This window comes from Onychostoma macrolepis, chromosome 07 (genome assembly GCF_012432095.1).
Source record: "Onychostoma macrolepis isolate SWU-2019 chromosome 07, ASM1243209v1, whole genome shotgun sequence".
Lineage (NCBI taxonomy): Eukaryota > Metazoa > Chordata > Actinopteri > Cypriniformes > Cyprinidae > Onychostoma > Onychostoma macrolepis.
Window position 1 is genome coordinate 22,912,052 of NC_081161.1, and position 20,581 is coordinate 22,932,632.

At 39.5% G+C, this 20,581-nt stretch overlaps 1 long non-coding RNA gene across 1 annotated transcript; it reads right to left on the minus strand.

The window, feature by feature from the left end:
- Positions 1–560: 560 nt before the first annotated feature.
- LOC131544607 (uncharacterized) lies at positions 561–2,750 on the minus strand. Its single transcript, XR_009272168.1, has 3 exons — positions 2,690–2,750; positions 2,527–2,592; positions 561–2,445 (listed from the first exon to the last, which is right to left on the minus strand). It is a non-coding gene; the product is annotated as an uncharacterized LOC131544607 (long non-coding RNA).
- Positions 2,751–20,581: the final 17,831 nt, after the last annotated feature.

Genomic DNA, 20,581 nt, shown 5'->3' on the forward strand with positions numbered 1-20,581 from the left:
AATCTGAGATTTTACAGTTGCATCATTCTTTTCAACTTGGAGTAATGGGCTCATCCTAATGAAGTGTTAATTATGTATAATCGAATGTGATTTATTACAAACAAACAAACACGGTGCCTTTTGTCAGGTTAGGCAAACTACATCTACAATTACAATGAGGTTTTGTATTAAACTCGATTTTGACTCGATTTTGCATTCTGTTTAAGAAATCAACATTTGACATGCCCTATTAAACATTCTCTTGTGACTTAAGACTTTTAGAGACAATCCAAATTGTTTTGGTGTCTATTCTTGTATTTTGTACAAACAATTCAATTACTCACCCTCAAGTTATTCTAAACTGGTGCAGAAGTTATTTGGAAGATGTTGTGAACCAAACTGTTTTGGTTAATTCTATTGTATGGATACTAAGGCATTTCTCAAAATGCTCCACAAAAGACAAAAAGTCAAGTATGTTTAGAATGACAAATGAATGATGACAGACTTTTTTATTTTTAGGTGAAAAATCCCTTTAACATTCATGACCAAAGACTCTGTTACACTACTACCATACACTATTATCACACTAATTCAAGCAAACATGCTGAGCAAAACACGGATAAAGGGAGAAGGCACATGGTATGGCTAAAACAGAGGTGTGAGAAACACATAAGAGAAACTGTGGTCATTAATCTCTGTCTGCCCGCTCTGGGGCCCTTTATGCATTTGTCAATTAAGAACACCTGTTATTCAGTCAAAAGACCAATTAGCTTGTTCATCAGTCAAGTTAAAAATAGGTTAAGAAATCCTATTTTGCCACATTTTAACCTTTGTGGCAAGGTGATTAGATTCACAGATGTTTAAAGGGATATGATATCTTAATCAGACAGAGACATCTACCATGCTGCTGCTTTTGTTTAGTTAAAAAAAGTGTGCACAATTTTAAACCAAACAAACGCATAGTGAGCAAAATGCATTATCTACATTTCCATATATTTTGCCTAATGATGCCCACAATCAATACAAACATATTTAATGGTAAATTCATCTAAGAATAATAATAATACTACTAGTGTCTACTTGGTTTACATGCACACCCTTGAGAAAAAGTGCACTTAAATGTATCTTCATACTAGTTAAAGGGGGAATTTGTAATAATGTCCAGTCAGATGTTTTACTAAAAAATACATTTTAAATCATCGTTTGTTTGTTTTTTAATAAAATAAAATCTTCTGTTGTGCTTTAAAGTAGTAAACTAATTTTTGATGTTTTGTAACATTACTTGCTTAACATGTTTTTCAGCTCAAACATGCAATATCCAGCCAAAGTATAATTTGATGAACGTATTTACACGGTGAAGCTGAGCTACAATCATCCATTAGACAAGTCCACAAGTCCGTTAGTCCAATCCCACAAAAAAGAGGGGATGGGGGGAATGTGTGACTGGTGTGATTTCAGTCAGACTAAACCGTTTGCATGACATTTTAAAAGGAATTATTGATTTAGTCTAAATGAAATCAAACTTTTAAAGTGCATGTGCATGCACTGAATGCCACAGGATCCTGCCACTTTCCATTTCATTCTATAAAAATCAAATGTCAAATTGTGGTTTTGGTGAAAAAAAAAAAAATACTATATAAATGTGCCGCATGGCCTGAGATGAGGCTATTTTACAGCTGGCAAGCAAATATGTCATGGCTTCTGTGTGATATGTGTTTAGCGTGCTCTCCCAGACTTAATGCCCTCAGTGCGCTTGATCCTTGGCAGGCAGACATGAATATAAAGGCAAACAGCATGGGCAAGAGTAGGTGAGACGTTTCATACTTTCATTTTCGGTTCCAATTGCCTGCTGGGTAATGAAGTGCTGAGAGAAAGTGCATTGAAGACTCGGTATGGGGGCTTTCTTCTCCTGTTTGGCAATACTATCAGCGCTGCATTATTCAAGTCCAGCACGCAGGAGTCTTACAGCGTTTACGTCTTCTAATCCTCATTATTTTTCTTGCATGAGCTTCATCTCTACCTTTCCTTATCCTCCGTTTCTTTCTGCTTCTTTCTTCTCTGCTATTGGAAGACTGCTTTCTTTTTATGTCTTAATCTTTGGCTATTGGAAAACTTATGGCTTGTTATCTTTGATTAATCTAACAAACAGTGTGTCGTGTGATCTCTGCTCAAATGATCTCATTAGCTCGCTTTCATTTCACTTGTGAAGGTTTGAGAGAGAGGAGAGGAGGCGGCAGATGAGGCAGCGTCTATCTGAGGGGAGAGGAGATGAGAGTCTGCATGCGTCAAGGCCAAGATCAGCAGACTGTTAAAGAGATGGCATGCATTTCATACTAAATACGACATTGACAGTTATCTCGCTTTCTTTCGAATGCTGTGAACATTCTGCCATCTTGTCAGAGCTCCCCACTCCAGAGAGATTTCGCAATTTCTGTCTATGAAGGTTTAGCACCTGCTCTTTTAGGTCTATGAGAAAAACAAGGATACAAGCAATTATTTCGCTGGAATTTCTAGCAGGTCCAACAAAGGCACTTGGAAAAGGGTTACCTTTGACATCGCTCAACCCCATCTACCACATGCTGCACTAAAACAAGCTGCAGAAATGGGCCTGCTCTGATGGGAAGATAAAACCTGTCAAGCTGAGGCTATGATTATAGCTATTTCACTGTCGCCACTATCAACAAGAGCAAAACGTAGATGCTGCACTCACCTTGAAACTCTGCTTAACACATACATACACTTCACAAGTTTCCTCAGAGTAGGCGCTCTCCATTATGCCTGGACATTATTTGTGATAAATTCACCCTAAGCTAAAGCGAGAGTGTGAATCTTCATAGCTCCCTCAAGTGTTAAGGAGGGCAAGTGACATTGGAAAGTTGTAGGTTGCACTAACTGTTCAAAATTTTGGGGTGACTGTTTCATTTAGTTTTTTTGTTTTTTTTAAGAAGTTTCTTTAGATGCTTTTTTCAGGATTCTTTGCTGAATGAAACAATTAAAAAAAAAAAAAATTAAAAACCGAATGTATGTGAAATAGGGAAAAAAAAAAAAAAAGATACATTATTAATTAATCTTTTGATCAATTTAAATACATCCTTGTCCAATAAATAAATCTTAAACTGTTGAATGGAAGTGTATAAAAGATGCATTGCTACAGTGGATATTCAAACTGTTGTAAATAAAATATTTTATTTAAAAATTACATTTTTTAATTTTAAAATTATGATTATAATTTAGTAGCATTTATTAAAAAAATTATTTAAAATAAAGTGAAATAAAAAAGTGAAGTAAAACAGTAAAACAGAGGGGGTTTTTTTTCTTTTTTGTTTCAAAGACCATTTATTCATTTTGCCATCATTTGCTCATTTGCTTAATTGGAGAATTTTACAGTAGAGTTGGAAAATAGTTGGTGTGGGTCTGGCAGTATAATGGTGTCCCGAAGTCATTAGAATGATTGTATTTACTAATTGAGTGCACATGAACAGCACCAAGTCATAATTATGAGTGAGAAACGTGTTACTCTCTTTAAGCTCTGACTTTCTGAGTTGGAAAGTGTCAATTAAATATTAATGGCTGAAGCAATTTGTTACTGATCATAATAAGTTTTAATTTTGACTGCTGGTGGTACAATTTAGTTTGCATGCATTTTGTGTACTGTTGATGAAAAGTAGTGATAACACTTGTCACATTACTCATTTAGCTGGTTTATTTCACAAGAAATACAAAATACACATATAACATCACTTACACTGCTTACATATGTGCTTGTTACTAAAAAAAATGTACTGTCTTTACTGGTAAACGTAAAATTGTACAAAAAAGCAATTGAAATTTTACAAAGACTTCATTGTACTCCAGCCAAAAACTCAAATAACTATGATTTTTAAACTCATAAGCAGAAACTTCCCATGAGACCTTGAATGCAGCATATCCCTGTACTTACCTCATGTACTTTTCACAATCTTTGTTCTCTGGCTTCCTTTCACGTTATCAGCAGCCTGCTCCCCATTTAACCTGGTGCTGAGTTACCACGGGTTTCTACCTAAATGTTCATCCTTTTCAACCTTTGTAATCGATTTTTCAGAGCAGCATTATGTTCTTTCCATCTGGGTCTTTCATAATAAAAATCCATTCTGAAAGAGCCAGAAGTGTTCAGAAAGTGTTCCAAAAATATTAATAAAAGCACGTGAGCTACATAGAAATAAAGACATAACGAAAAGCTTGTCACATAATCATACTTCAGACTGAATGACACGTTTTTGAATGTTTCTCCATCAGCATGTCCCGGTTATTGTTAGACAGTGATTTAAATGTTCCAGACAGTCACGACTGGGAATTATGGGGATGTTCCAGAAGGATACCCTAAGGTGTCAGCCATCAACATCCTCCAGAGCCTCTCATATTTGCTTGTACTCACTTCACAAAGCCTTTGTGGTTTCCAGTGTAAATAATAGAGCGACTGGTCCTCAGTGAAGCAAACAACTTATCCCTTATTTATTGTCTCTCATCAAACAGCATCTATGTAACCTACAAAAGTAACATGGTCCTTTGTTTCAAAACTTGGAAAGCAACCAAATATAAAACTGATCTGACAACATATTTTCTCTCAGTTTGAGCGCTTTCTGTCTTTTCTTTGACATGCGTGAGAGTGAGATGGTGTTTTGTTTACTGAAATGCCTTTTGATTAAAGTCTCAGCTTGATGTTTGCAGCGAGGGATGGAGCCATGAGTCATTGGGAAATAGCTTTCCTCGTGTTGAGAATGACACACTATGAAAGGACTTGAATAACGGAGGCGTGTGCGTTAGTATGGAAATCTCACACAAGAAGGTGATTTGGCTCACTGATGTACTCTCAGAGATGCACAAATGAGCGCAGGCTTACACGGCCATCTTTTAAAATATATGGAAGTGCTATTAGACCACACGCACTCGTATCCCCACTATAAACACGCTCGTAACACACTTAGAGCCTTTTCAAACCTTAATAGAGAAGTAGGCTGTCCGCACAGCCACATACTGTGGATTTGGCCACTTTAAAAATGTATCATTTATCTATCTCGCTGCATGGCTATTTTACACGACCACTAGACGGTAATTGCAGATGCATCACGACAAACCCCTGAGCTTAATTGGCCACTTTTTCCTCTGAAAACATACATTCTTTTGAAGAGCAATTTGGAGTACATCAACAACACCCACCACATATCAACTGGCAGCAGAACATCTCAGGGCAGAGAGAAACCAGCAAATCTGAACGCCGGGAACACGTAAGCTCCCCCAGTTAACATCCCTTCACAGTTAATTTTTAAGGACTCCTTTAAAAAGATCATCTGCTCTTGGTTGCGAGGACTGATATGGCTCGGTCTCCATTTTCTGCCTGACTGAGGCCCGCTCTGATGTTCCGCCTCAGGGCTCAGGCGCAGCAGGTAGCCCTGCAGGGGCCCCACAGACGCTCTATACTGGCACCGCGCTTATTGAAAGCTGCTTGGACTATCCGTGGATCTGTGAAAATAGGGGCACAGTGAGAGTGATACCAAAAAGGAGAAGAAGAACGAACTGTAAACAGTAGCGCCACCTGGGGAAAGAATGACACCTGAAAGTGGTCAGGGATGTCCATTGGGTTTGGAGGACCCAAAGTTTGACATAAAAGGAACATGAAGACCAATTTAAAGAGGGCTCAGAACATGACCCAGAGGGACACGTCTGAGGAGAGATTAACCCATTTCGCAAATCATATTCCCTTATCGCAGCCCAGATCCCTCCTGAGCAGGCGGCCACACACCGGGAGTTTTGATGGGTTTATTAACAAAGCCATTATCCCAGCCACACCTTCTCCTTTCACCTTAAACAAGCTTAATGTGCTTTTACAAATGGCTAATGGCTTCCGCTTCCGCTTCTCATCTCAGTCGTAACACAACAGCCTGGGTCTGACCGGCCTGGATTACAATAACAGTATTAATATTTGAATCGGCCCGTTCTTCGTTGACAGCGCTGGTGCTTGAGCAGAACAAAAGGAAACAGCTGTAAGACACAATGTCACTGAGAGACACTGCGCTAACTGCAGGTTAGCCTCATTTTCTCGGCACTATAAACTCCATTATGATAACAATGGGCTCTATGCTAATGCACTGTCCATGTCGTTTTATTGATGGCTGAAAAGTTAAGCAACGAGGGAGCCATTTTATCTGTGCCTCTGGCTGCAGGCTGAGCGAGCATGTGCCGAGGTTCGGAGATTGACATATTGGGGGGAGACCGGGTTGCGGGGGGCTGGAACGGCGAATGACAAAGGACTGAATTTGATTGGCAATTATATCTGAGCACTGGCACAATGAGGCAGTGGACGCTCCATCTCTCCATTCTCTTTTAATCACATTGTGCACTCTCCTGACAATGAATTAATGTAGCGCTTTTCTCTCGCCACTCCTCTTTTATCTCCACTTTTCTCCCTTTTCCTTTTTTTCCACAGGTGGCTTTAATAAAGGCTGCTAATAAAATTTAAAGCCTGGATCCCGAATTTCAAATAAGAGGCTGCTGGTGGAATGAAAGACGGCGACCGTATGCAGAAAGTTGGCAGAGATCAGCTCCGTCATTGAGAGAGGAGAGAGCAAGGATGTGATAAGCGCATGCTATCAGATGTCAGCGGGGGTCCTGAGGTAGACTTCTGAGCACACTGTTTATTAGCTGCCCTTCCCTTCCTTTGTGCTTGAGACTGATCATGATCAAAAGCACCAGATGAATCCATGAATCACAGACATAAGCACTGAAAGGAAAACAATTTCATGTGAGAGTCTGAACATCTGAAAGCCTCAGCAGTCATTCTAAAGCAGAAAGCTGATAAGATTTCATCAAACAGAAATATGATGTTTACCGGAGTAGACGCGAGCAACTTTTGCCACGTAGTGAAAAGATTCAGTGACTTGCTTAATACAGAGGAACTCGCAGGACATATAACGAAATCAAAAAGTTTTATAATAAACAGTATAGCCTCTCCAAACAACCAGCTTTTGAACATATTTATTTAGTTATTTATTTAAAATTATCTGATAGAACAAATATTACTGCAATAAACAGTAACATGTTATTCATTAGAAAAGAAACCTTATTTGATACAATTTCTTTATCGTATCGTATCAAACAACAGAGTAATGTTTCTGACCAAGAATATCCATACTTTAAATAGTCACAAACACAGCTGCTACAGAATGCAGGGAAATTCATTTATAAAACTGATTATTTATTTATGTAACAAATGATGCCATCTTTTGTTATCATCATGCACAAAACAAAACAAAACAAAATGTGTAAAAGGATGTACAAAACTTGATAATAAATCTAAATACGATAAAATAAAGAATACAGTTAATATAAATAAAAATAACAATATAAATACGTTATGATGCTGGCAGTTGACTGTAAAATCAGGAGTGAAAAATGCTTAATTTTAAGGTGTCAAACTGACAAGTGGCAAGAAAGTCAAACGTAGTTAATGCAAAGCAAAGATTCATCTCAGATGAAATTTTCACAAAACAGGGTTTAATTACTGTTACAGGAAGACATTAAAAAAACTTTGTAACCACCTGAAATGTGACAAGTACATCATCCTTTTTCTCTCTTCTGAGCTTGTAGATTTTGACTGAGCTTTCTGCTTCATAAATCACAAGCACATAAATCACACATATCACCACTGATGAAATACTCAAATGTAATAGACTAGAATTGAGATGTTATAATAATAATAATAATCTACAACTTGAAAATTCAATTCCTGTTTTTATCTATTTCTGTCTAACAGGCAGAAAACAAAAAAGAATGTATCAAAAATGAGGATTAAAGCACCAAAAACATAATAGGTACAAGAAAGCACTATTTTTAGGTTGTACCACCAACTTGTTTGTACAGCTACCAAGATGATCACAAAACATAAATAATGTAGTGGCCAGGCCTCTTCTGGGCATGACAGCTCTTCATGCAGCAGTCATAAGAAACCCCACAAGAGCAGAGAGTTGTGCATGTTCAGTCTATGTTGATGCACTGCAAATAATCCAAATTTTATTTAAATAAATGAATATTAATCTGCACTTCTTGTGGTAGCTACCCAACAGAAATGTTTTATGTCATACAGCCGTAAATTAGTGTAGAGAAACTAAAAACTATGATGGTCTAAAACACTTCAAACATAATTGCATTTAATCATATAAGGTTTAATTGCTTGGGCAGCTCTTGTGTAAGTACGAATTTAGTGTAATTGTGTGTTTGAGTAAAAACTCTTCAGCAAGTTGCAGTTTAACCAATATACAACATCAGTTTGGTTTTGGATTGATATAGTCACCCTGTATGCCACAATACCTTCCACAAATGACCATATCTTAAATAAACACTGAAATAATGCTGTTTTTGTCATAAGTCTGAAAGTAAAAGTGACAATATTACAGAAAGTCAGAAGGAGAAATAGGCCTATGCCTAGAGAAGCATGTTGTGATGCATGCCATGCATTCGTATGATCTATTTGCGCAATTAAAGAGAAAATGAGATCCAATCATGATGCACATGAAAAAGATTCATTTTAACACCAGGCAAATGAACTACTTGTCTGCCAGATTCTGAATATGCATGGATTCTGCATGCTAATAAAATAAATAATAATTTAAACACTATTCATTAAAACATTACCACACAGCCCAGTGCCAATCGTGTTATATTGCTGTACACTTTTGCCATATAAAGCCAATATTTCATTACACAGTTTTTTAAAGAAATAAATTTGATTCAGCAAGAATGCATTAAAACTAAAAGTTACAGAGAAAGACATTTATAACATTCTATTTCAAATAAATGCTGTTTTCTTAAACTTTCTATTTATCAAATAATCATTAAGAACAAAAATGTATCGCAGTCTCCACAAAACAAATCAACAGGACAAAATGTTTTCTACATTATTAATAATGAAAAATAGATATTTCTTGAGCACCAAATCAGCTGCTAAAAATTCAGCTTTGCTATCACAGATTATTTTTCATTTCAGAATGAAATATGTAAAACTTCTGAATGCATCTTGTTTTCCATTTGTCATGTTAATTTCCACTTGTCACCCGTAAATGCAACTAGTGTGATATTGTAGGTGCAGATGACACTTGTATCTGTTGTAGCATGCAGTATCCCTTGTCCTCTGCACATTGTTAATGCTCCATGAGAAAAGATGCCAGCCAACTCACTCACCGCCCCCGTCCCCTATACTATCTTTTATAAGCTAGGGTCACCACAAGCCACCTCTAATCTCCAGTGGAGCTGTGTGCGCGCATTTCTGTGCGTAGGGCCTTGTGCATGTCTGCTTATAAAAAAAAATGGATTGCCACTCAGGGGACCCTTTCTCTGCAAGAAGTGGCTGTGAGACAATAATTGCGGGCAGACGGGTAGGTGAGAGGGAATATGACAATCCGAGATGGCAAATTGATTTTTGCTCTGCATGGAGCCCAGACTCCCACAAACAGGGAGAGAGAAAAATGAATTAGTAGAATTGGGATGGAATTTAATGTTCAGTTGCACAGGATGGCATCACATCAGGTCCTATTCAGGGAAGAGCTGAAATGTTGCACACATTTTTTTTTCTAGGCCTTTCGATTTCAACTTCAAATCACTTTGAATGTTTTGCTAACACCATCATAAGTTTAGCAAACCCGTGCTAAGTGAAGGTCGAAAATATACTGTGTGCAATGAATAGAACAAGATGCATTTGCATTCATGAAAGAGAAAGTAGAGAGACGTTACGTCATTAGGCAGAAGGAAGCAAATGATGAAAATAATTTAGCGCTGTTTAGCTTTTTTCTTTTTTGTATCTGGCAAAGGTTGCTTTTTGATTAGCAAAATGTAATGAGCCTCTTCTGAAATCCAAACATAGCCATATTTTCAATACCTCTCCCACGCAACCATGAAAGAAGCTTTGGGACTATTGTTTTTTTTTTTTTTTTTCATATTGCAAGCTGATTCTTGATTCCTGAATACCAAATTTTCTTGACTCAGTGAGACAAGAGCTGGCTTTGTCACATGGTCTTAGTGTGTAACAGGGCTATTTTGAGCACGAGACCTGGAATAAAAGCAGACTCTCACATTTGATGTTGGGAAGGCTTTCAAAAGGGGAGTTAATGAGTCATCACTCTATGACATAATTGCTCCTTTTGATTTAAATAAGGAGCTGTGCATAATATCAGCTTAATGTACAGTGCCTTGAACTGGGCCTTCTTATAAATTCGTTCCTTTAGTACTATTATAATAAAGGTAATTATAAGATTAGATGTTCATTATTGAAGGTCTTTAATTGCATTTTGCTTCGCTTAGATGAAGTCCTCCTCTTTGTGTATATTTGCAACAGGTTTCATCATAAAATGAATGAATATACTAGCCACGAGCGGCCCAGATAGAGCCACAAGAGCACTGGGACTGATAACGTGATGTTTCTTAGCTCATCTGATGATCTGTCCATGCATATGCTCTTTGTAGTCCGTCTCAGTGGGCTGATGGTTCCTGACACATCCTAAGTGCTTAACGAAGACTACCGTGGACGTTTGTCACAAATGTTAGTTTTTAACAGGCCTGTGGTCTGCAAATATCCACTACAACTTAAAGAAACATTTGGTCAGCCACAATACCTTTCATTCCACTCGTTTCGATTCCATTAACAAGCTCATCAAACGGCACGGCAGAGTCAGCAACGTACAAGAGCACGATGGGGCTGACACCTGCTAATGAGCACATTAATATTTATGGCGTGATTACAAACTCACAATTAACATTCTAAACAGAACATTTTATCCTCGCTTTCATGCTTGACTTACAACACTACAGTCATTTCTTTTGATTTTATTCAGTCTTTTATTTATTGTGATGCTTCACTGGGCCCAGAAATGCTGGAGCTGCTAATATAATTGTGAAACTACAATGCCCTGCTCTTTTGTGGAGCCTATAGCCTTGAGGGGTGCTTCTTTGAAACAAGTTGAGCCGTTTATGCTCTGCCCGTTTCATTACCTACAATTTCAGGCATTTTTTCTTGATTTTAACAATTAATAATTTATTAAGCAACAAAAATGCCCCTTTTTACTATCATTATCCTTTTCTTATAATGTATTCTCTACAGTGCATTGACTGCAGCATGATCATGGTTACGGTCATGATCATGGTCAAGCATGTACATGATTCTATCGGTGCCTAGGGAAAAAAATGAAGTGTTCCTGTGTACACAGCACTCAACTTGATTTCTAAAGAAAGCACAGGGAAAGAACCACTCAGAGGAGTGTTATTAAAGAGCCTCCCCACTGGCACCAAGATAAGGTCAGGTCACTCTCATTTGACTGTCAACCCGACCTCAAGTTATTATTTGTCTCTTACATATTCCCAGCCAAAAATCAAGACAGAAAAAAAAAAGTTGATATCAGAACATAACAACCCATGTCAGGGCTGTGATGGTGCAAATTATCCTCACTACAGGCTATACAGAGAACTGTTTGGTGCCTCATGGTCTCAGATTTAGTTCATCAAAATAATTATCATGTAATAAGGATCAAATGTAAAGTGCAAAACAAAAGAGAAGCAATAACATCACCTGATTTGTTCTTAATTGCAAGATTCGGGACACAGATCAGATATATCAGCCACCTAGAGTGTAGAGAGCAGTACTCTATGTTCAGAAACAATCCTTTACACCTGGAGATCTGTTTCTAGACAGATTTAAATGGCTATAGTTGTACTGCGATTTTATTATACATGAACAATATGTAAGACACTAGTTTTACATTTTAAAGTGTTTGCAGTAGCTTTTTAAAAAAACTGTATCCTGATGTATTCTGATCAAGCCTGTGCATCTGTACAACCCACATTCAAATAAAATGTTACATTTACATTCAAATAAAATAGAATGCACCATCTCATTCACCTCATGTTGACAGTAAAACATAATGATGAAACATAAAATAAAAATATAACAAACCATTGATTTGTCCCAAATACCCTTGACCTAAGGACACAGTTCAGCAGTTTGGTTAAAATGTACAGTAATAATATTGTTGACTCGTGCAGCAATGTGTTCAAGTGTGGGTTTATTGTGTTAACCCAAGAGTTGTTATAAAAGTATGTTGATATTGGCATTTTAGTTTGAAGGACACAAATCATTACAATTTAAAACAATATTGAACCCCACACACAAAGCCACTGCTTAAAACCTTACTATAACGCTCCGGTTACTGACGTAACCTCGGTTCCCTGAGATAAGGGAACAAGCGTTGTGTATGAGGAAAACTCCTGTTTTACTCTGTACTGAAGCCTGATTTGTTCACGTTTGTGTAGCTGCACAAACCAATGGCGCTTTAGCCCGCCAGAAAGGGCGGAGCCGACCTGTATATAAGGCGGCTCGCAGCGCCATTCATCAGATCATTCGACTAAAGTGACAGTCATCAAGTCGCGCAGCTTATAGCATGGCAAGTGACACATTTCACACTAGTCCCTTATCTCAGGGAACCAAGGTTACGTCAGTAACCGGAACGTTCCCTTTCGAACGTTCACTTCACGTTGTGTATGGGGAACGTGTCCAATCATGCCGTGCTATGAGCAGATACAGAACATCCTGCTCTGCGAGCCTCTCAAGGCTAGAAGGAAGGTTTTCAGGGCTAAGAAAACCACCAACATCTCTAGGCAGTTGATATGCAGGCGTTACTCCGGGACTGACCAAGAGCCAAACACTGGATTGCCCTCCAGCAGGGTGCCCCAACCCGAGTTCGATGCGTCCGTTGTGACTACCTTCCTTCTGGAGGTCAGGCCTAACCTCATTCCTGTTTGGAACAGGCGAGAGGCCGTCCAAGGGGCCACAGCCTTGATACAGCGGTGGCCTACCCTGACAGGAAACAGCCCCAGGCACCAGGCGTGGGGTGGAACGCGGGATTTGAACCAAAACTGAAGGGGCCGCGTGTGAAGCCTCTGAAAAACCTTTAGGGGGCGTGTCGTCCCCGGTTTAAGAGATGCCGCCAATCGCTGAATAGTCAAGGATCGTTCTGGCTTAATCAATGCCCGCATTCGGGTGGAGTCTAAAATCGTTCCCAGAAAGAGTTCTCCATTATCAACCCGTAACAGCTGACTCTTGTGCAGGTTGATAATCAACCCGAGGCGCCCTAAGTGGCTGAGTAACAGCTCTCTGTGAGCGGCCAACTCCTGTTCTGACCTGGCTAGAACCAGCCAATCGCCGAGGTAGTTCAAAACACAGATTCCCATCTGTCTCAGAGGGGAAAGAGCCGCTTTTCACGCACTTTGTGAAAGTACGTGGGGCCAGAGACAGTCCAAACGGGAGGACTGTATACTGATAGGCCACTCCCTCGAACGCGAATCTCAAGAATGGTCTGTGATGGGGGGCTATGTGGATGTGAAAATATGCATCTTTCAGATCCACAGTCAGAAACCATTCCAGAGACAGATGTGCGCGAGGATCTGTTTGACAGTTAACATCTTGAACGACCGGCGCATAAGCGAGTGGTTCAGACGTCTGAGATCCAGAATAGGTCTGAGCCCGCCATCTTTCTTTGGGACGAGGAAGTATCTGCTGAAGAAGCCTGACTCGCTGTTAGCTGGGGGCACTATTTCCACAAGCCTAGCAACGTCTGCACCTCCTGTCGGAGAACAAGTGATTTGTTGTCCGGAACAGAAGTTTGGATGACGCCTCTGAAGTAAGGCGGCCTGCGAGCGAACTGGAGCAAGTATCCCTGTCGAATTGTTTTTAAAAACCCAACTTGACACTCCTGGGATGGCTGCCCAAGCCGTTAAATGGGAGGCGAGAGGTTTTATTTTCTCGAATGAGAGCTCGCCGAGAAATTTATGTGAGTGTGTGAGAGAGTGAGAAGAGGAAATTTGCTCTATAGTATGTGGGTCCGCTATCACAGCAGTAAAACATTGCTGCACCTGCAGGATGTGACCCACTGGAAACAAAGCTCCATTGCTTAGAGGTGTTCGGAGGGATGGAGAATGAAAGAGAGCTGTTTTTCAGGGCGTTCCGGCCGAGGTGAGAACAGAACCCCTCCTCTTCCTCTCTAGCGCATCAGGACGGCTTTGGCGGCTTGGGGTCCAGCACAACTCATGGGCGGGGACCTTAACGCTTCGGAAAGGAGAAGCGTTTCGCTGTCCGGGGTCGCTGTTGCAGCACAGGCTCCGCTTTGCCTCAAGGCCAGAACGTTTGGGGAGGAAGTGACGCAGAGCCTGGGACGTCTTCTGAGCCTCCGAAAACCTTTCCATGAATCCGTCCACAGCAGGGCCAAACAGACCTTTCGGCAAGACTGGTGAGTCAAGGAAAGCCATTTTCTCAGCATCCCTAATCTCAGTGAGGTTCAGCCATAGGTGGCGCTCCAGCACCACCAAACTAGCCATGGTTTTGCTGATCGTCTGCGCCGTTGCTCAGTCTGTTGCTGTGTGCAGCTCTTTGAAAGCCTCCTGGTGTTCTTGACCAAACTCGTCCATGCTGCGGAGAAGTTTGGCTTGAAACACTTGGAGAACAGCCATTGTATGCAGCGCCGACCCAGACTCGCTGCATAGGCCCTGTTGGCGAGTGCCGAGGTGGTCCTGCAGGGCTTAGAAGGAATGCACTGCATGGGCCTTCAGTCCGAGGGCAGATGGTGGGCACAGATGAGCAGCAACCGCCTCCTCCAGAGGGAGCAACTTACTGTATCCCTTGTCATCAGCTCTGTCAACGGGGTTGAGAGCCGCTGTTGTAGAGGGATTTACTCAGGCCGAGTAGGGGGCACGCCACGTATTGGTGAGTTCGTCGTGAACTGCAGGCAAGAACAGGGCGGGGCGTTAGCGTGATTATTGTTGACGGCTTCCTGGCAGGTTCCACTCGTCCAACAGGCCGTAGGTGGGTTCTTCCGGAGCCGACCACTCGAGACCCAGATCCTCCACCGCTTAGACAGGACGCGGATGAGTTCAGCGTCCGGCTTCGGCCTCGGAGCTTGAGAGGGGGGAGGGACTTCTGGCTCATCACCAGAATTTCCCCACTCCTCTGCATCAGATGCTGCTAAGGACATGGAGTCGTCAGCGGTAACATCCTTGATAATGACGTCCTCTTCAGATGCGTCGAATAAGACCAAGCCGCTCGCAGCCGAGGGCTTTTGGTCATCAAGAGGGGCGTTGGTCATCCTGTGTGAAACACACCGGTGAGGCTAGAGGACGCGGGGAGGGCGGGGCACACAGGCGCTGAGCCGACGTGACACCGCTCGAATCCGCTGAGAAGGACCTGCTGCCCCGCTGTTTCTTCCTCTTAGGAGAGAAAGGAAACGGGAGGGCTGAGCGAGGGGGACCGCCTTCATGGAAGAAGGATGATCCGCGAGCGGAGACGGGACTCTCGCAGTGGGAATAGAGCTATCAGTGAGCACAGCCTCTGCGTGGGCACTGCCGAGACAGGCGACGCACTCACTATGCCCGTCCGTCTCTCTTGCATGAGCCGCACTCACGGCGCAACATTTGAAACAACGCGCGCTGAAAATTTACTCTTTAGGAAATGCTCTTTGCTCTTCAAGCACCGGATGGCCGTCAGAGTCTTCGACAGCAGCGAGCAGAGCTGGAGCTTCTTCCTCGGCTTCATGCTTCTTCCAGAGTCAGCAAAGAGATAATCCCCGTTGCTGAAGGAGAATGATCTGATGAATGGAGCTGCGAGCCGCCTTATACAGTATACAGGTGGGCTCCGCCCTTTCTGGCAGGCTAAAGCACCATTGGTTTGTGCAGCTACACAAACGTGAACAAATCAGGCTTCAGTACAGAGTAAAACAGGAGTTTTCCCCATACACAACGTGAAGTGAACGTCCGAAAGGGAACCTTTGTTATGACAACTTCCCCGTGTGAAAACCAACCCCAGTCTTCCCTATAGATAACTAATTGATGAGTAAAAAAAACTAATGATGTTAGGAGGTGGTAAGGGGAATCAGTAGAGTGTAATATGTCCTTTCTCTTTTTCTTTTGTGCCTATTTTATGCTTTATTAATTACTGAGCATTTCATATATTCTTTTTATATTTAACAGAATGGATTCTAAACTTTGTTACACAAGAAAAACTTTTATGCTTACTCTAAGAGCAGAGGTGTAGAAGTTACAGAAGCACGGAAAGTTTCATATTGAGCCATGTCTTTCCCTTTTAATGTTATTTTAAAAACCAAGTGAACAATTTCAATATGAATCATGGTTTAGCCATGTTACAGTAACTTTGAAAACATGAAAATTTATATTGAAACTTTATAACAAACTTCACTTTAAGCACTTTGGGTTTTATCGTGTATGTGGGAAGTCAGGGTTTTTCTTTATTGTGTTGCAAACATGCCATTTATAAGCAATGTCATATTTCAAGTTCAAGAACTGGATTCAATATATGTAATATGTACACCAAAAACACAATATTGTAAAATCCCTGATGATTCCTTTTCTTAGCTGAAGTTCTAATGTATCGTTTCATGTCAGTGAAGGCATATAGCTTCTCTAAATCCTCACAGTATATGAAACTTGCTCTAGCTGAATAGCCACGCGACTTCAATTTACAGCATGTCACAGCACAATATATACAGTATAGAGAAGAGCTACAGTGCCCAAACCATTTCATTTTCACATTAAACTAAGTCCATCGATCAACTATCTCCTGCCTCATTATGCTCTTCTCATAGCAGGAGTTCTTGGACCTGAAGGCGATCAGAGTGAAAACAGAGAGCATAAGGACTGCACTTAATTCTTTAGCAATTTAGCACTTCTGAATGCATGTAAGCTAATGAGTCATAGAACTCATGTAAAATTGCTCATAAATCTCTCTGAAGAAAAGGCTTTAATATCAATGTCTTTGATCAAAAAGTAGGAAAAGCTACATCATTTTAGCACTAACTGGTAACTGGAAGTATTTGGGAATTCACAGATTCATACCGGATTGCAATTCAGATTATGCTGATAAAATATAAAATATATGAATGAATTGTGAGGTTCCCATTTTCAGGAGTCATCGCAGTAATTCTTCCTCAGTGACTGATATATATTGTCCTCAGATTTGATTGGTGCACCACAATAATATAGCAACAGCCTAAAAAATAGCTAATAATAAATCACTAACAGATGAAAATGCTATGAGACACAACAGGAAACCACACCTCTGAGTTCTGTAAATTTCAGTGATAGACATGAGTGTATGATTTATTTTCTTTCCAATTCCAAACAGTGGCATAATTAATTATTAATTATACTCTAAAAAATGGTGCTATATAGCACTAAAAGTGGTTCTTGGCTCGTAATCATAGGGGAACCACCTTTGGTGCTATATAGCACCATATCTTTAAAGGTGCTATGCAGCACCTTTGTCAAATGGTGCTATGTAGAACCATAAGAGGTGCCATATTGCATTGTATTTCTTCAACAAAAAATGGTGCTAAACAGCACCAACAGTGGTTCTTTGGCTCGTAAAGAACCTTTAAAGGGGCTTAACAGGTTCTTTGTACAGCAGTGGTGCTATTTAGCACCTTAATCAACCCAAAGAACCACTGAAGAACCATATAGGAGCTTAACAGGTTCTGTATATGGTAGCGGTGCTATATAGCCCTTCAGTCATGCCAAAGAATCGGTGAAGAACCGCTGAAGAACCACTGAAGCACCAAGATTTAGCACCAAAAGTACTTCCCCTATGATTACGAGCCAAAGAACCACTTTTAGTGCTATATAGCACCTTTTTATAACAGATAAATTCCTTTTTATATTTATAAGCACCTTTTTATGTTTATAAACTGCTGCTTACTAATGCCTATTAATGTTGGGACTATGCTTTGTAAAGGATGAACTGACTATTTACTAATGCTTACCTAATGATTCATATCGTGCAATTATTAAGTGTTAACCAGGTTGTTGAATACATAAAATCAAATGTACAGAATAATACAACATTTCTTAATTCTAAGAAATGTGGTATAGATAAGTTAAAAATAGAAATAACATAGCTGAGCAATATGCATCTTTATTGCTTTAATACACAATGGACCACATAAAATCACAGTATTATTTGAAATCATGAGATTGGGTCCCATGATTAAATAATCAATAGTAATGTATATGGCCTTATATTTCTCACTTGGGTTGTGCTTTACAAAATAAAATTCATTTAATCACGACTTTAGAGTATTTGTGGTGCCTTGGAGAAATGCAAAACATCTTGTATTAGAGCAGAGGCCCTCGTGATGGCTAAGGTCTATAAATGATCATAACCATAATTTGTGTAAAATCATGATTTTGTTCAGTCCAGATGGAAATTTAAGAAAACACAAATTTCCAACAATTTTTTTGTAAATGGCTGTTTCTTCCTCACACACAGCACTTTTTATTCAATTTGAATGAAGTGCTAATCTAAAATAGCCCCTTTTCTGAGTGCCAGATGAACCAAGAAGTGCCGTCGCTGAGCGCTTGTTCGTAAACAGTAATTTCATCCACAGTGGCTGTGATTTTTATTTTTTACAGTACTTACAATGTATCCTCTTATCTGAAAAGAAATGTTGTCGTCAAAATATGTGTGTCTGTTTGCTGTCGTGAGAACAACTCACAATCTTAAAAACCGATGAGCCACTTCCTCCCTTCGAGTAAAATTCAGATGTATGTATGTGATGTGACCCTCACCCTCTGAGCAAACTGCAAGATTAATTAAGACTCTTCCCCTCCTTGCACCGTCTGCCCTCCCCCACTTATCCTTTTATAATTTCACCTTTACCGTGGAGAATACCATCCAGGACTCATTACTATGAAAATTATATCAGTATGCACTGCAGGCAAGACCTAAAGTATTTTTCTTTCTTTTTTCCTCTCCCTTCAAACAGCATGTTTTTTTTATAATTAAGAAGAATCCCTGCAGCTGTTGTTGACCCGCTCTGTCATGCCGAGAAAGAGCTTTGGAGAAAATCAAAGAAAACAGTTTTCATCAAAGATATTACCTACAGCCTCGGTCCAAACCAGGTTATACACCTGACAGAAAATGCACATGGGGTTACATACACCTTCATGGTTTTTATTCATCCACCAAATGCAAAATCAGCAGCTAGCTGTAGACATATTCAGGGGTATTTCATCAAAATCAAGACATAAAAATGAGTTTTGCTCAATAAGAGTTTGCTTATTGAGAAGACACAAAAATGTATGTGTTAGTATGCCAAAGAGCAGTTTCCTCCCCCCTCTTTATCCTCAAATCCTGTATCGACACAGCAGTCTTGTAAACTTCCACTTAATTTCATACTAGCACCCTGCAGGGTCCAGTATCAGCGATAAAGACCACCATGCATAAACTCAGCAAGAAGCAAAGCTTGTTACATCTACCAGTAAACATCATTCTAATCAATGAACATTGCTAAGATTTCCACACAGTGTAAGCAACCCACTAACAAACATCAAGAGGACACGAGGGAAATCTAGTGGGTCAGATGTCAAAAGCAACCAGTGGAGTGGAAGAATTGAATGCATGAAAGAAGGAAAAAAAAACACTTCAAATTTTACTGCCCCGCTTGTGAGATCCTCTTAAGTTTACAGACAGAGACTGAGTTTCTGTGCTTGGGGGCTCCAAAACAAAAAAACAAAAATCATTATCATTATAAATATTGTTTTTAAAAAATAAATGAATTAATTAAATTCGTCAGAAGAGACTGTAAAGACTTTTACATTTTTACAAAGATTTCTAGATTTTCATTCATTTGAACTTTTCTTTCATCAAGGCATCCTGAAAAACTCTCACGGTTTCACATTTTTGTATCAAAAAAATATTAAGCATACTGGGGGAAAATAAATTTCACTCAAAAATTGCTAGTACATTTAATAAATAATTACAGAGAAATGTCAAGTAACACACTGAATTAAATGTGGAATTTTGAAGTAGAAAGAATGAAATCTGACACCAATATAATCTTTGTTTACATTTTTTTACTGTGCAGCACAACTGTTTTCAACATTGATAACAATAAGAAATGTTGAAATGTCTCAAGAAATGTCTTGAGCACCAGATAAGCATATTAGAAAGATTTCTGAAGGTAAACATTATGTGACACTGAATTCAGCTTTGTTATAACATGAATACATTATATTTCAAATCTATTTAAAAAAAAAAAATAGAAAATAGTTATTTTAACATTACATTTCTAAAAAATAAAATAAAAAATGTACCAAACCACAAATCTTAAAAAGGGTAGTGTACTGTATGTAATTTTCTTCTTTTTTCTTTCTTTTTTTTCTTTTTTTGACTTTTTTTAGAGGGGGATGGGATCAGGAAAGTTCCTCGAGCCGGGATTCGAACAACGCTGTACACTGTAAAAAATAAGATGTTGACGTGAAATAAGATGAAAACGTTAAAAAAAAATAAGGCAACTTAATGCAGCAAGACTTTTGACTTCTCTCAACTATAGTTGTTTAGTTCTTATAAGTAAAGGTACTTTGTTTAGCCAATGTAAATTTGTTTGTTCATGCAATGCTGATTGTCTTATTTAGAAAAATTATTGTCACAGCAGCTATAACAACAATTACTGTTGTTGAGGTAATTTTTCAGTTTCCTAGAAGAAAAAAAGAATGTGTAAAAAGTCACCACATAATCGAATTA